The following is a 16,185-nucleotide window of genomic DNA, read 5'->3' on the forward strand; positions in this document are numbered from 1 at the left end:
TTAAAAAAACATTTCCTCTTATTTATTACAAATTTCCACACCCAAAATCTCAACCCCATAACATGAAACGTGAATATGTAGAACCCAAAAATGAAAACCCACCCCAACGCCATGTTTTCGACGCTCCACCACCAAAACCATCCTTTCTCTATCACTTCCAACTCTCTCGCGACTCTCAAACCCCAGACTCTGATGACCCGCCTCCAATAACAACCACTCTTCTCCCCAGTGGCGGTGGAGATGGTTCTACTCTTGAAGTTGTTCGTAGACCAAGAGGTCGTCCTCCGGGTTCAAAAAACAAGCCCCACCACCCTCCTCATCACTCGGGAATCCGACCCTTCAATGACTCCTTACATTCTCGAAATCCCTGGAGGAAACGAAGTCGTCGGATCTCTCTCCTGCTTACTCGTCGGAAAAACAATGGCATCTGCGTGCTTGCTGCTTCCGGATCCGTTTCCAACGTAACTCTCTCTTCAACTTTCGACCTCTCCAGGAGCTACCGTAACTTTTCATGGTATATTCGACATATTATCGCTCTCCGCCACTCTCCTCCCCCAAACGAAGTCGTGTCACGTGTCCAACACGTTCTCCATCTCCTTAGCGGGTCCTCAAGGGCAGGTCGTCGGAGGGTTCGTCGCTGGCTCCTTGGTAGCAGCTGGCATGGTGTTTAGTAGCGGCTACGTTTAACAACCTTTATATCATCGGTTACCTGGAGGAAGAAGAAAAGAAGCGAGGAATACGGTGTCGTCAGGTGGTGGAGATGAAGGACAGTCGCAGCCCTTGTCTGGTGGCAGTCGAGATAGTGAACACGGTGGTGGTGGGATAGATTCTTGTGAGATTTCAATGTATAGTAGTCATTTGGGTGGTTCGGATGTGATTTGGGCTCCAGCGGCTAGACCACCACCACCTCCACCGCCTTACTGACGACTTTAAACTTCAAAGTTTCAGCTTTTTAGTTTACATATTTTTTTATGGGGTAATTTGTATTTCTGTTTAATCAAATTATCGTTAATATTCTCTGTTTAAATTTTAATTTGAAAGGTTAACCATTCTTCTTTGTTAGTTTTTTTAACAACATACGTCAAATCAAACTTCTTTTTTTCTGGTTTACATAAGAATCTATATTGCATTAGCAGACTGTTCAATATCGAGAGGCATTGCACTGTTGAAGTTTGAAAATTTGATCCTTAATTCGTACAGATCTCTGCAACTGCAATCTTTGAAAGCAGTAACACTGACTGAAAGATAATGCCTGTTGAGTTGAGATTCGATTCATCTTTTTTGTTTTGGGGGATGAGTTTCTTCATATAGATAAAGTGTAATCCAGAAGAAAACATGGCTAGGGTTATGGCTGCCAGTTTCTTTTCGGTACTGCTGCTGGCCTTTGCTTTTTATCCCTCTATATGTTCTTCAATACTCTTTCCAGCTGCCCCACTCAGAATTAGTATTATATTTCTTTTTTCTTTTTCTTTTCAATCTGATTTGATATATTTATGTTCTTCGGTTTGTCTCTTGTATTTAATGCGCAGAACTTGCAAGCTTTGTATTTTTAAGAGAAACTTTGAAATTAGTTTTCGGGAAATAGGCGTGTGAAAATTATTTATTTTGAAAATGAAATATTTGATTTCGTGAAAGAAAGTTATTGTGAGAAATTTAATGTAAATTTTACAAATACTTAGAAAATAAATAAAATGTACCTCATAAAAGTATTTCATAGGCATCTCTTATAATTTTTGTACTATAATAATATGATGATATAAGATAATTTATTTAATCATTAACAATATATAAAACTTACTGATATAAATACTTAAATTCAAGATTTTTAAAGAGAATAATTTATCTTTTTAACCATTAATATCACTTGATAAATTCTAATTTAATTTATAATTAAGAATTAACCATTAATATTTTAATATTATATCAATTTAATTTCTATTCTAACTAATTTTCTATTTATTCTCACTCCACCATCCCTCATGTGTACATACCAAACCTCTGCAACTTCTAACCCCTTGCAATTATCCTTTTGTGCTTTCGTTTTTCACCACTTTCTTACCGATTAAAACGAATGGGTCATCATAATTTACGAGTCCTTGAAGGAAGCGGTAGAGTCAGTCATCCTTAAATTTTTCAAAAAAAATTTATATTTTGAATTTCTCTATATTTTTTATTGATAATTTATTTCCGTCTTTAAAATTTTATAAATTCACATTCTAGAATTTTATAAATTCGTCCTGACATAAAATTATGCGAGTCCCTAAAGCCGACCAAACTTCGGTAGATTCCAACCCGTTGGGAAATCCAAGCGCTTATGGAGCAGTAAAAGAATAGTCTGCACAATGTTGAAAGATTGAGAAAGAAGCTTGCAGCACAGAAAAAAATGAGACCACTACCCATTATTTTTAATGATCCACGAAGCACATTCAAAATATTTTTTAAAAGGGATTTTATTAGTGCTGGTGTAATTAATGACTGTAAACGTCGGGACGACTTATATATTTTAACAAGAGAAATAACTTCAGTAATCGAAAATGCTTATATACGATTTTAATTATTTTTTTGGATTTGCGAAATGACAACAAATTCGCAACTCAGTTTGAAATCGCAACTCGAATTTCTTTTTCGCAACTCAAATTTCTTTTTCGCAATGCGATTTTCCAAATTCGCAACGCAATATGTAATCGCAACGCGAATCTGTAATTCACAACACATAAGTCAAATTCACAAAGCGCGTATTTTCGCAACGCGAATTTTATTTTCAAATTCAAACACAATATTAATTTCGCAACACAAATGTAAACATTATAATGCACTCATAACCTAAAACCCTAAATCACACTCAGTCTCATCTCATCTCTCACTCTCTACGGCGACATCCGTCCCCATATCGGCGACCCCCCTATCTCCATCTATCAGAGTCACCCTCACAACCATTTACGGCCACAAATAGAAAATCAACCACCGATGATTAGTTTTTTTTAATTATTTTTATTTTGAAATTTTTGTATTATTATTAGATTTTTCATATTTAAATTGATGATAAATTTACTGGTAATTTCAATATATAGATTAATTATTTCACTTAGATTGCTTAGTAAATTCATTCGGTTGCTGCCAATACTGCTAAATTGTTTAGTCTTTAACCCTGTGAAGTTAGTATGTCTTTTGGTTGAAGTAATGCAATTCATTCAAGTTCAATTTGCAGAAGAATAGTTTTTGAAACTAAAATTCGCAACACGAAAATGAAATTCGCAACACGAAATTACGATTTTCATTTTCGCGTTGCGAATTTAAGTTTCAAAAACTACTCTTCTTCTGAAAATTGAAACTTGAATGAATTGCATTACTTCAACATGACTAACGATCTACCCGAGAGGATACAATGTGGTGATGAAGAGATATGGTTTCATTTTCCACCGGCGTATACTTGTTTTGGGCGGGAGGAGTTTTGCTTAATCACTGGTCTACATTTCAGATGACACGATGAAGTAGGTCGGTACACTAGTCATATCGCCCGCCCATCATGGTTATTTCAGGTTTTTCCTGAGCTGGCAAAGGTGAAACCCATTTTACACGTCGACGATCTGAAAAGATTACTTCTTCAAGATGATTTTACTCTGGTGGATGACCTTGATGTTCGAGTATGCTTTTTATTACTTTTGAATGCCGACTTTTTAGGCAAAGAGAGCAGCACAACCTATTTCTGAGAATTTAATATATTGGTAGATGACCTAGATGCATGGAACGTGTTTCCGTGGGGTTCATATCTATGGAAAGCTACCTAGAAAAAGTTGTCATCTGTCTTTGAGGACCGTCGTAGTTTGCGTGGCCATGGTTCCAAACACTTTGGTAGGCTTTATTTGGGCCTTTAGGTAAGAATTTCTATAATTTCCAAAATTATAATTAATTATTTAACAATTACTAAAATTAATGTTGTGTATTATATTGTTTGTAGATTTGGATATTGAGGCTTTTCCCATGCATATATATGCCATCAAAAAGTCAAATGATATTCCTAGGGCTATTACCTGGAGGAGGATCCCGCTTTTGGATTGGGAAGATTTACTACCATACGACGATGAATGAATAAGTTAACACAAATACTACCATATATAAACAAGTTATTACTAGTAGACGTTTGACTTTGTTTGAGCTTTTATATTGTTAGGAGGCAACTATCATTACAGTGGCTAACACCCACAGAGGCTGGCTTGCCACTGATTGGTGGCAAGCTAGTAAGCATTTTTTTGATAGGATGGGATTGAGAAACCCCCACTCGAGAGCCATCACCTAATCGAGCTGATTCTACAGCTCGACACCGAGAGCCATCACCTGATCGGGTCGATTACACCTCCACACCGAGAGCCATCATATTCCATCACATCATCGAGCCTCTTCTCCACCATCACCTCATGATAGGCGACCGACAAAGATGTCACGATATTTATCTCCCCGTCTCTACCTCCACGGGATGAGTTAGGGAGTTACGTGATGAGGGTCAGTGCTTTGTGATGAGGTCGGTACTTTACGTGATGACAATGGTGCTGGCGTGATGAGGTATGGTCTTTACGTGGTGAGGTAGATATTTTACGCGATGACAATGGTGCTCTACGTGGTGAGGTAGATGTTTTACGCGATGACTATGGGCTCTATGTGGTGAGGTATCTATTTTACGTGATGAGGTAGACGCTCTACGTGAGATTATTTCATCGTGCAGAATGAGGTTCATACTCTACGCAATGAGGTATGTTTGTTTAATATACTAAAAATGCAAATAACCTTTTTTCGGCATTGTTTTTATTTATTTATTTACTTACTAATTTATGTATTAATTTATTTTTAGCGGCCCGATAAGGTAGATGCTTTACGTCGGGTTTTTCTTGCACGACGGGGTTCACGCATCAGACTTCGTGCACATGTCATTACGTCTCCTTTCACCACAATAGTTCCAAGAATGCATAAGAAGAAGCTTGATTCACCTGTCCATCATTCAAGAGGCCCCTCCCATCGGCCCCTCTCATCGTTCAAGAGGCCCCTCCCACCATTTAAGAGCCTGATTCACATGGCATACTATGTCGACATATTGAAAACCCCCTCTCGTGCCCGGTATGATGTATCAAAGTTGGCTTTCGTATCAGTTACCGGCCAGTACCATTCCTTAGCAGGAGATGAGAACCTATCGACACTGTTGAGTTAATCGATCGAGAATATGGCTAAGAGGGGGATGATTGGCAATTAAAATTTTGGTGGAAGCTTTTGCAGAAAATGAAAGTAATTGCACAACAATTTAGAGTGGTTCGACTTTCTCAACAAAGTCTACGTCCCTACCTTAGCTATCACACTAAGGATTTCCACAAATTCACTAATTGTCTTTCATTGAGGAAAAAGAGTAACCTTACAACCCTCAAGAATTATACCCCAAATTCTTGAGAACACTCTCTCCCAAAGTGAACAATACAAATTTGCAAACTTACAAGGAAATCCTCACAAGGTAGATGTTTGCACAATTCTAGAATAAGAAAAGACGCTCAAGAATATACAATTGAGCACAATAAGTGTTCTTGAAGCAAAATGAATATTGAATGAAAAATTGGCTTGAAATGCTCAAACTTGAGGTTTGATGCTTTTCTTTGATTCTCTTGATTCTAGTGCTTGATGTTTCTTGTATTAATCAATGGCTTCTAAGCTTGCTTAAATACACCTTGAATCACTTTGAACGTTGGGGATCATTATGAAGTTATTGTAGCCGTTTAAGTGTGAAAACATTAATAGTTCTGCTTGGAGCGTGGGGGGAATCGGTACCCCTCATGGGGAATCGGTTCCCTAAGTGTAAAATTCAAATATTTCGACCGTTAAACAGTGGGGGGAATCGATACCCCTGGGGGGAATCGGTTCCCTCCGAGCATTGGAATTCTCGGAGCCAACCATTCAGGGGGAATCGGTACCCCCTTGGAGGGGAATCGGTTCCCTGAGCAATCTGGAATTTTTGGCTTTGAATGGTTCGAAATATTTGTAAAATCGTTTGAAATATTTAAGATTAAAACTTAATTTTACACTTGAGTAAGGATTTAAAATGAACTTTGAATACTTTGAGTAATATTTTGATATTCGATTTATATATCGAATATGCTTAGAAAAATCGTTTTCAAAATTAAAATTCTTTTAATTTAATTTGTTATATCGAAACATCAAAATATTTCAACATCTCCCCTTTTTGATATAACAAAACATTTTAAGATTTTCTAATTTCAAAATGAATTTTGATTTTGAAAATACTACTCCCCCATACTTTAACTACTCCTCTTCAAAAATACTTTTAACATTTCTCCCCCTTTTTGTTAAATCAAAAAGACTCGTAAAAGATTTTAAACAAGGTTTTGAAATCATTTAGCCAATTAATTATAAATATATATAGCTTAGACTGCTAAGAACACAATCAAAAGAGAGATTAGCCATTAGTTTCATAAACATATTCATAAACATGTAATGGATAATGGTCATATATGTCTAAAGATGCAAAATAAACACGAAATCCAAATCAAATGTATTAAACTTAAGTTCGAACAACAAAAAATAAACAATCCAAAAGCATTCAAAATATTTTAACAATAATGCAAATATCGAAGTTCAATCCAAACAAGCAAAACAAAGATTAAAGTTCAAGCATCCGTAGGAGGATCGGGAGGTGGGAAATGAGCTCGCATAGCTGCCATTTCATGAGTGAGTTCATTAATACGAGCGTTGGTTGCCTCATTGTTTGCACGCATCTCTCGAAGAATTTCCAATTATTGAGCTTCCATAGTCGAGAAGTGAGATTCTATGGAAGTGAAGCGAGAATCCAAGGATGCATACGGAAATCAAATGTCTCCATGAATGATTGAAAATATGGAGGTGCATGATATTCTTGCTGAGCTTGTTCCTCTTGTTGTTCATCGTCGACTTCGTCAATATCTTGCATTAATTGCTCAAGTTCAGGATCTTCGTCATCTGCTGGAGGAGCTCATGAAGAACTAGCTCCCGGAGTATCTTCAGAAGATCGGACCCATTCACCGGTGTCCTTATTCTTTATCCATCCCGCTCTCGTTAAGGAAAGAAGATTAATTTGTTTCTTGAGAGGAAAGACGACATCTAGACCTACTCTAAGCCCGGCTTTAGAAAATAGATTACTTAGAATGCAACCATAAACTAGAGAGGAACAAAGTTTCTTATTTGGCACTAAGTTTATGGTTTCAGTAAAAATAATCACAGGAAGATTTATTTTAATACTGTTTTGGAAACAATGTAACCACCAAAGATCTAAAACACGAAGAGTATAGTACGACCTCCGATGGTCGAACCACCAAGAAATCATTAGATGAAGAAAACGATCATGAAGATCTAAGACACTCGCACCATCCCTTTTTATAACGAGAACCTAAAAGCTGTTTTTCATTTGATATACCATCATTATCTAATTCTAATTCATTAGCTATGTAAGCCGAGTCAGATGGATGAATTGTCCTAGGAGATAGGAACGAATGCTATGGTTTTGGTTTGAGCTCGATTTTAATACAAATGACATTAGAATAGAATATGCGAACAAGTTGATGGTAACTATAGGTTCAATGTCACAAAGTTTATCAAATTTCCACTATATAAAAGAGGAAGATATCTAAAATCGATATCTATCATAGCTTGACGAGAAGGGATACGTTATTCTCTAATTTTGTAAGAGTCAAAATATTGATAATATCAAAAACGATGATTTCTAGGACCAGGATGATTGAAGCACGAGTTTTGGATAGTCATATTAGGATCAACGAGATTAAGAATAGGAATTTCAGGAATAGAGGAGGATTTGGAGGTGGGTTGGATTGACGGTTTGAGCGACTAGATGATGACCTAGCACGTTAGGATTGGACATGGTTTAGGAAATCAGAAGAATGGATAACCTAAAATTTAGAAAACATGTATGCATTCAATCAATCCCAAACTCAATTGAGTTCTCATATTTCAGGGTTCTCTAAACCAATCCTAATGGCAAATTTTTCGAAAACTTATTGAAAAATAAGATTTTGAAAATCAACATATGTATAGTTTTATAACAACAACGTAATTCAATCAAAACACAATAATTTGATTTTTTATATTTCGAAAATTTCAAAAATTTGGAAGATTCTGTGTTTTTGATGAAATTAGTTGTAAAATCTAGTTATAATTACTAAGCAATCAATGCCTGATCACTATTTCTATCTAGAACTAATTAAAACTAGTCAATGTTCAAAATCAATGAAATAGAGAGTTTAGAAAAATTACCTTAAAAGATGAGATTGAGTGGATTTGATGTTGTTTGCACGATTTAATGATGTTAGCAGGTTTAGGAGATGATATTTGAAGAGAATTCCGATTAAAAACGTTGTTTTGAGGCAAAGTGGAGATAGAAGAGAGTAGAGAGTTGAACGACGGCAAGAGAAGAGAATTTTGGGTTTTAACATTTGGGGGTTCTGCCGATTTAAAAACCAGAACCCTAGGGGGTATCGATTCCCCTAGGGAAATCGGTTCCCTTCAAAGGGGAATCGTTCCCCTTCAAGGGGGTATCGGTTCCCCTTCAAGGGGGTATCGATTCCCTCTGCCCTATAATTCAAAAATCTGTATTTAAACACTCAAAATACTAAATTAATCTTCTCTAGTGGTATTGGTAACTCATATATCAAAAATTATGTTCAATCAATCAAATAATCCTTAAACTACATTTAAACATAAAGTTAATTTTTCATCAAGAAGCATAAACTCCCCCTAACTAATAGTAATGAATGTAATCAGAAATTACTATTTATAAGCATTTTTATTTAGTCTAAAAGTGCTAAAATTATTTAAACACTAAGTGAAGATAGGTCAGTTAAACCTAATTCTCTCCTAAGTGTCCAAAAATGTTCCTTGTCTAAAGGTTTTGTAAAGATATCCACTAATTGATGCAAAGTATCAACAAATTCTAGAACTACATCTTCCTTAGTGACATTGTCTCTAATGAAGTGATGTCTTATTTCAATGTGCTTAGTTCTAGAGTGTTGGATGGGATTTTTAGTGAGACAAATAGCACTAGTATTGTCACACTTGATAAGAATGGTACCTACTTCAATTTCATAATAAAAAAGTTGTTGTTTCATCCATAAAACTTGTGCACAACAACTACCAGCTGAAATGTATTCGGCTTCAGTGGTAGATAATGCAACACAATTTTGTTTCTTTGAAAACCAAGAAATCAGCATATTTCCAAGGAATTGGCAAGTACCGGAGGTGCTTTTCCTATCTAATTTGTATCCTACATAATCCGCATCAGAAAAGGCATTCAAGCTAAAGCTAGTCTCTAGGATACCAAAGTCCTAAACTAGGAGTTTCCTTAAGTATCTAAAGATTCTCTAACAGTAGTAAATGTGATTCCTTAGGGCATGATTGAAATCTAGCACATAAGCAAACATTAAACATAATGTATGGTCTACTTGTAGTTAGATAAAGTAGAGATCCAATCATTAACCTATATAATTTAACATCTACACATTTACCTCTTTCATCTAAGTCAAGCTTTGTTGAAGATCATTGGAGTGTCATGAGGTTGCCATTTTCCAATCCAAACTTCTTGAGCATCTTTGACGTACTTAGCTGATTGATGAAGATGCCATCTTTCTGCTTGATTGGAGTCCCAAGAAAAATGAGAGCTCCCCCATTATGCTCATTTTGAATTCGCTTTGCATTAGCTTAGAAAATCTTGGCAAAGAACATCATTAGTAGAACCAAATATTATATCATCAACATAGATTTGAACTACTAATAAATCTTTACCTTTATGCTTTAAAAACAACGTAGTGTCAACCTTCCCTTTTGAAAAACCCTTTTCAATTAAAAAATTTAATAATCTTTCATACCAAGCTCTAGGAGCTTGTTTTAAACCATAAAGTGCTTTGTCATTTAAGAACGTGATCCGAAATTTTAAATCTTCAAAACCTGGAGGTTGTTCCACATACACTTCTTCTTTATAAAACCATTTAAAAATGCACTTTTAACATCCATTTGATATAGTTTAAATTCATGAAAACATACAAATGCTAATAACATTCTAATTGCTTCCATCCTAGCTACGGGAGCGTATGTTTCATCATAGTCTATGCCCTCTCTTGAGTATACCTTGAGCAACAAGTCTAGCCTGTTCTCACTATATTACCACTCTCGTCAAGCTTATTCCTAAATACCATCTAGTATCTACAGTAGATTATACTAGGCCTTTCAACCAATGCCATACTTTACTTCTCTTAAATTGATTTAATTCTTCTTGCATAGCCATAATCTAATGTTCATCATTTAATGCTTCTTTAATATTCTTAGGCTCTATGCATGAAATAAACGCAACATAATTACAAATATTTCTATGAGAGATCGATTGTTACCCTTGGATGGATCACCTATAATCTCACCATCCTTGACATAGTTGTACTCTCTTGGATAAGATACTTCCCTTTCTTCAATGGTTGGATTCTCGAGAGGATCATGAGTTTCCTCATCTTTCATTTCTTCCTTTGATGATGGTTCTCCAACGTCATGTCTAATGTCATTTATAATGTCTACATCATCATTCACATAAGAATCCTTCCTCGGAAGGAGATTATCGAAAACAACATGTATAGACTCTCTACAACTAAAGTTATTTTATAAATACTCGATAAGCTTAGAATTAGGATAACCCAGAAAAATTCCTTCATCACTTTTAGCATCAAATTTGCCAAGGTTTTCTTTACCGTTGTTTAAAACAAAACATTTACATCCAAAAGAATGAAAATAGCTAATGTTAGGCTTTTTATTTGAAAATTTCTATGGAGTTTTCTTTAAAATGGCCTAATCATTACTCGATTTACACATAACAAGCGGTATTGTGGCTTCGCCCAAAAATATTTGACAATTATTTTCACAAAGCATGGTTCTAGCCATTCCTTCTAAAGTTCGATTTTTCCTCTCAACAACTCCTTTTGTTGAGGGGTTCTAGGTGCTGAAAAATTATGGCTAATACCATTAGAATTACAAACTCATTAAATCCAAGATTTTCAAATTCAGTGGCATGATCACTTCTAACACTAGTGATAGTGTAACATTTTTCGTTTTGGATTACTTTTGAAAATGTGATGAAATTTTCTAATGCTTCATCTTTAGTACTTAATAATAGAACCCAAGTATATCTAGAGTAGTCATCTACCAAGACAAATGCATATTGTTTTCCACCCAAGCTAGTAGTCCTAGTTGGCCCAAAAAGATCTATGGATCAATGTAATACTTTACTAGTGACACATCATTAATGGATTTAAAATAAACTCGCTTTTTCTTTTAGCACAAGCATCACAGATTTTATCATTATCAAATTTTAGTTTAGGCAGCCCTCGAACCAATTCTCCTGAACTAACCGTTGCAAAACACTCATGCTAGCATGTCCTAGTCTCCTATGCCATAACCAACTATCAGCTCATCCTTTGCAACTAGGCAAATTAGTCATTTATATAGAGTCTAAATGCACCATGTATATGTTCCTATTCTATGACCACAAGCGTAATCCTACTAGATGCAATGTCAATGACTTTACAACCATTAGTTTCAAATATGACATGAATCCCTTATCACATAATTGACTAATACTCAAGAGATTATGCTTAATCCATTCACATAAACACATTTTAATTTGTAGGGAATAGGTATTACCTATTATACCTATACCTTCAATGTGGCCTTTTGAATTATCACCAAAAGTCACTTCCCCTCCATTTTTGGTGTTAAGCTCTATGAACCGGCTTTTGTCTCCGGTCATGTGTCTCAAGCATCCACTATCAAGGTACCATGAATTTGAATTTGTTTCCCGTGCCTTGTAGCAATGCTCCTTTTCCTACAAACATAGATTAATTTCTAATTTTTGGTACCCAAATTCTTTTGGGTCCATATTCATTAGTTTCCAAAATCCTAGTCCCATTAGGTATCCATTGATGTAGGATATCCTTATTTTTAGTAGTAATGAGTTCTTTGGGAACCCATATACTTCTAATGATTTTTCCATTAGAGGTTTTTTGGGGACCCTATGATTGTAGTTTTTAAAACTTTTCTAACAAAATTAGATTTTGAATTTCTCCATTTTCAAAACGTTTTGTTCCAACTTTATCAAAAGAAGCTTTAAGATCATCAATTTTCTTTTGATGATCATCATTGACCTTTGAAAGTAAATTTTGCAGATCCAAAATTTTCTTTTCTCATTTTTCAATTTTGAAACATCATTTTTATATTTTAGAAACAATTTCTCATAATCCGAAGCCAACCCATTATATTCCTCTAATAACTCATCATAGGATAAATCATCAAAATTAGATGAGTTAGAGATTACCTTAGAATCTTCTCCGAATGCCATCAAGAACAAGTTTGCTACTTCTTGTTCCTCTTCATCGGAACCTTCTTCATCGCTCCATGTAGCCACATGAGCCTTGTGCTTATTCTTTGATTGACCATTTCTCTTCAATTGTGGGCAATCATATTTGACATGCCCCGGTTTTTTGCATTCATAGCAATGATCGGGTCCTTTTCTTTTGGTTCATTTTTAGGCCTTCATTTCGTTTGAATTTTCTCCTTGGTAAGGTCTCATCATTTTCTGAACCGTTTGGCAAACAATGTCATTTCCTCATCATCGTCATCTTCATTAGAATCACTCTCATCTTTGTGGATTTGAGAGCACTCCAATATTTTTTTCTTCCTCTCCTTTGGTGTCTCGTCAATCTTATTGAGGTCCACCTCATCTTCAAGCATCATTTCATGAGTGAGGAGGGAACCGATTAGTTCTTCAAGAGTTAAGGACGTTAGGTCTTTAGACTCGATGATTGCCGTCTTCTTTGATTGCCATGATTTTGGAAGGGAGTAAACTAACTTCCTCACAAGCTTTTCATTTGAAATGATCTCTCCATATGATTTGAGACCATTGACAATCGTTGAGAATCTATCGTCATAGCTTTGATATCTTCATTTGGTTTCATCCTGAAATTTTCATAGCTATGCGTTAGAATACTAATTTTAGATTTCTTTACCTCATCGGTACCTTCATGAGTGACTTGAAGTTTGTCCCATATTCTTTGGCGGTTGTACAAGATGAAACTCTTCCGTATTCATCTGGTCCAAGAGCACAAATATGATATGGATGGCTTTGGAGTTGAGCTAGAACATTTTTGTCTCTCCTTCACTCCACAATCTTGGATGAGTGAGAGGCTTGATGTATCATTCTTCTACGATTCCATGCTCCCATGTCACTTGTTTGAATGAAGTAAATCATCCTATTTTTTCCAATAGGCATAGTTAGCCCTATGAAGAAAGGAGGCTTGTTGACGGGCATCGAATCGAGACCGGAGTCGAAGTTGAAGCGGAGGCCATTGATGACTTGATTATCGATAACTCTTCCCGAATCGACTCAAGAGGTGATTAAACCTTCAAAGAGTTAGGCTCTGATACCAATTATTGAGTTAATCGATCGACGAAAATAGACAAGAGGGGGTGAATTGGAAATTAAATTTTGGTGGAAGCTTTTGTAGAAAATTGAAAGTAATTGCACAGTGATTTAGAGTGGTTCGACTTTCTCAACCAAAGTACGTCCACTACCTTAGCTATCCACACTAAGGATTTTCCACAAATTCACTAATTTGTCTTTCTTTTAAGGACAAAGAGTAACCTTACAAACCCTCAAGAATTATACCCAAATTCTTGAGAACACTTTCTCCCAAAGAGAACAATACAAATTTGCAAACTTACAAGGAAATCCTCACAAGGTAGATTGTTTGCACAATTCTAGAAAAAGAAAGAACACTTAGAATAATACAATTGAGCACAATAAGTGTTATTGAAAGCAAATGAATATTGAATGAAAAATTGGCTGAAATGCTCAAACTTGAGATTTGAGCTTTCTCTTTGATTCTCTCTTGATTCTAGTTGCTTGATGTTTCTTGTTATTGATCAGTGGCTTCTAAGCTTGCTTAAATACACCTTGAATCACTTCTGAACATTGGGGATCATTAATTAAGTTATGTAGTTTTTAAGTGGAAACAATTAATATTCCTGCTTGGAGTGTGGGGGGAATCAGTACCCCTCATGGGGAATCAGTTCCCTAAGTGTAAAATTCAAATATTTTGACCGTTGAACAGTGGGGGGAATCGATACCCTGGGGGGAATCGGTTCCCTCTGAGCATACTGGAATTCTCAGAGCCAAACCATTCAGGGGGAATCGGTACCCTTGGGGGGGAATCGGTTCCCTCTGAGCAATCTTGAATTTTTGGCTTTGAAATGGTTCGAATATTTTGTAAAATCGTTTTGAAATTATTTTAAGATTAAAACTTAATTTTACACTTGAGTAAGGATTTAAAATGAACTTTGAAATACTTTGAGTAATATTTTGATATTCGATTTATATATCGAATATGCTTAGAAAAATCTTTTCAAAATTAAAATTCTTTTAATTTAATTTGTTATATCGAAACATCAAAATTTTCAACATACCATTATGGATAATACCTTTTGGGATAAGATGCAGTTGATTTTTATTTACATGAGCGGAGCCAAGGGTGCTACGCTGACATATGCAAATCGATGATATATGCATTTGTTTCTTGAGCGGTCTTGGTGGGGTGTTTTATTAGGGGTTGAAGAGAATGGTTATTCGAATGGGGGGTAATTTTATATTCTTCTTATATTGCATTTGATTTTTTTAAAAAAAAATTATTAAATCACTAATATATGTATTTTTTATAAAACAACATATTGATGCATGGGTGTTACGTCTTCTGATTATAAGTAAATTGAAGAAAATAAAAAAGACGATGGACTCTATGCCTTCATATTTTCATGTAGCTCACTTGAAGGATCAGAGAGACGCTTCATATGCGTTGGGTAATGGAAAAACTATCATTTATCCTGCGTGGTGGAGGTCGATAAGGTTGGTATTTATTTTTTGCATATTTAAAGGTGTTCATATTTTATTTGATGTGCGCAATTGAATTATTATTTATGATTACATGTGTTATCCTTGTTATGGAACGTCGTCATTGGCTTCTCGTCTAGCTTCAGCTCTCATCCCTGAAGATGATAGTATATGACAGAATGTGAATTACATACCATTGTCTGATTTGAAAGATATTATTGTAGGGGATAGAGCGCTCATTTGGCTAAATACATAGATATGATTAATTATTGGACTAATTCAGGAAACAAGAAGCCAAATAAGTTAAAAGTTACAATGATGAGAGACAAGACAGCGCCGCAACAAAATACAGGAGCCCGAGGGGATTGTGGTCCTCTTGTATGCATGTGCTTGGAACGAATGACGACAGGAGGTAAACAATTTCTACCTCCCACATATAGAGATAGATGTGCAGTAGGATTGTGGTTTCGGTATTTTATGGCTAGAGAGATATATGCTAGACGTTGCCTACCTGCATCCGCGTGCTGAAAGTGTGCATAAACAACCATTTGTTATTGGTAAGTTTGAGCAAGTGTTGTTAATATATATACTCTTTATTGGTTTGAAAATGTTTGGTTAAGTACCTAGATTTCAATAATTTGTTGTTTGTTGGTTTTAGATGTGTAGAAAATCTCATGGCCATAAAGTTTCTGCAGGTTAATCCTGAAGTGAGCTGCGTGAAATTGATGTGTTTGGATGTAAGCTCCCTATTGTTAGGAGCATTTGGATGTACTGTCTGGGGCTAATTGTATCAATGTGCTGTCAAGTGTAAATAAGAACTGTTATTTTTGTTTAATTGATTGTGTTAATTTCAATCTGCATTATGTTGAAGGCAAAAAGACCAGTTGAAGGTACACTTTCGCAATGCAAAAGTCAAATTTGCGTTTCGAATTTGACTTTCACAACAATCGTAACGCAAAAATCGCAACGCGAATTTGACTTTCACGTTGCGAATTCAAGGAAAACACCTTCAAAAAGATAACAAACAACAATCTGATAAGTGATAACAACTGAACAGATCATAGCAATGTTCAAACTCAAGTTACTAATGCATGTCTAACTGAAAATGAATGCATTCACACATAAATTACACATAATACAACGTTTGCATTTAAAAATCACCTAAGTTAATAAGTCCCAAAAAGTGAAGCCGGTTGTGATTGAGATTTTGATTTTGATTGTGATTT

General features: G+C 35.5%; 1 pseudogene; it reads left to right on the top strand.

Moving 5' to 3' along the window:
- The first annotated feature begins 62 nt into the window (after positions 1 to 62).
- Positions 63 to 924, top strand: LOC120198332 (annotated as a pseudogene).
- The last annotated feature ends 15,261 nt before the right edge of the window (positions 925 to 16,185 follow it).

The sequence above is a fragment of the Hibiscus syriacus genome, unplaced genomic scaffold (genome assembly GCF_006381635.1).
Source record: "Hibiscus syriacus cultivar Baekdansim isolate YM2019G1 unplaced genomic scaffold, ASM638163v2 tig00117056_pilon, whole genome shotgun sequence".
Taxonomy (NCBI): domain Eukaryota; kingdom Viridiplantae; phylum Streptophyta; class Magnoliopsida; order Malvales; family Malvaceae; genus Hibiscus; species Hibiscus syriacus.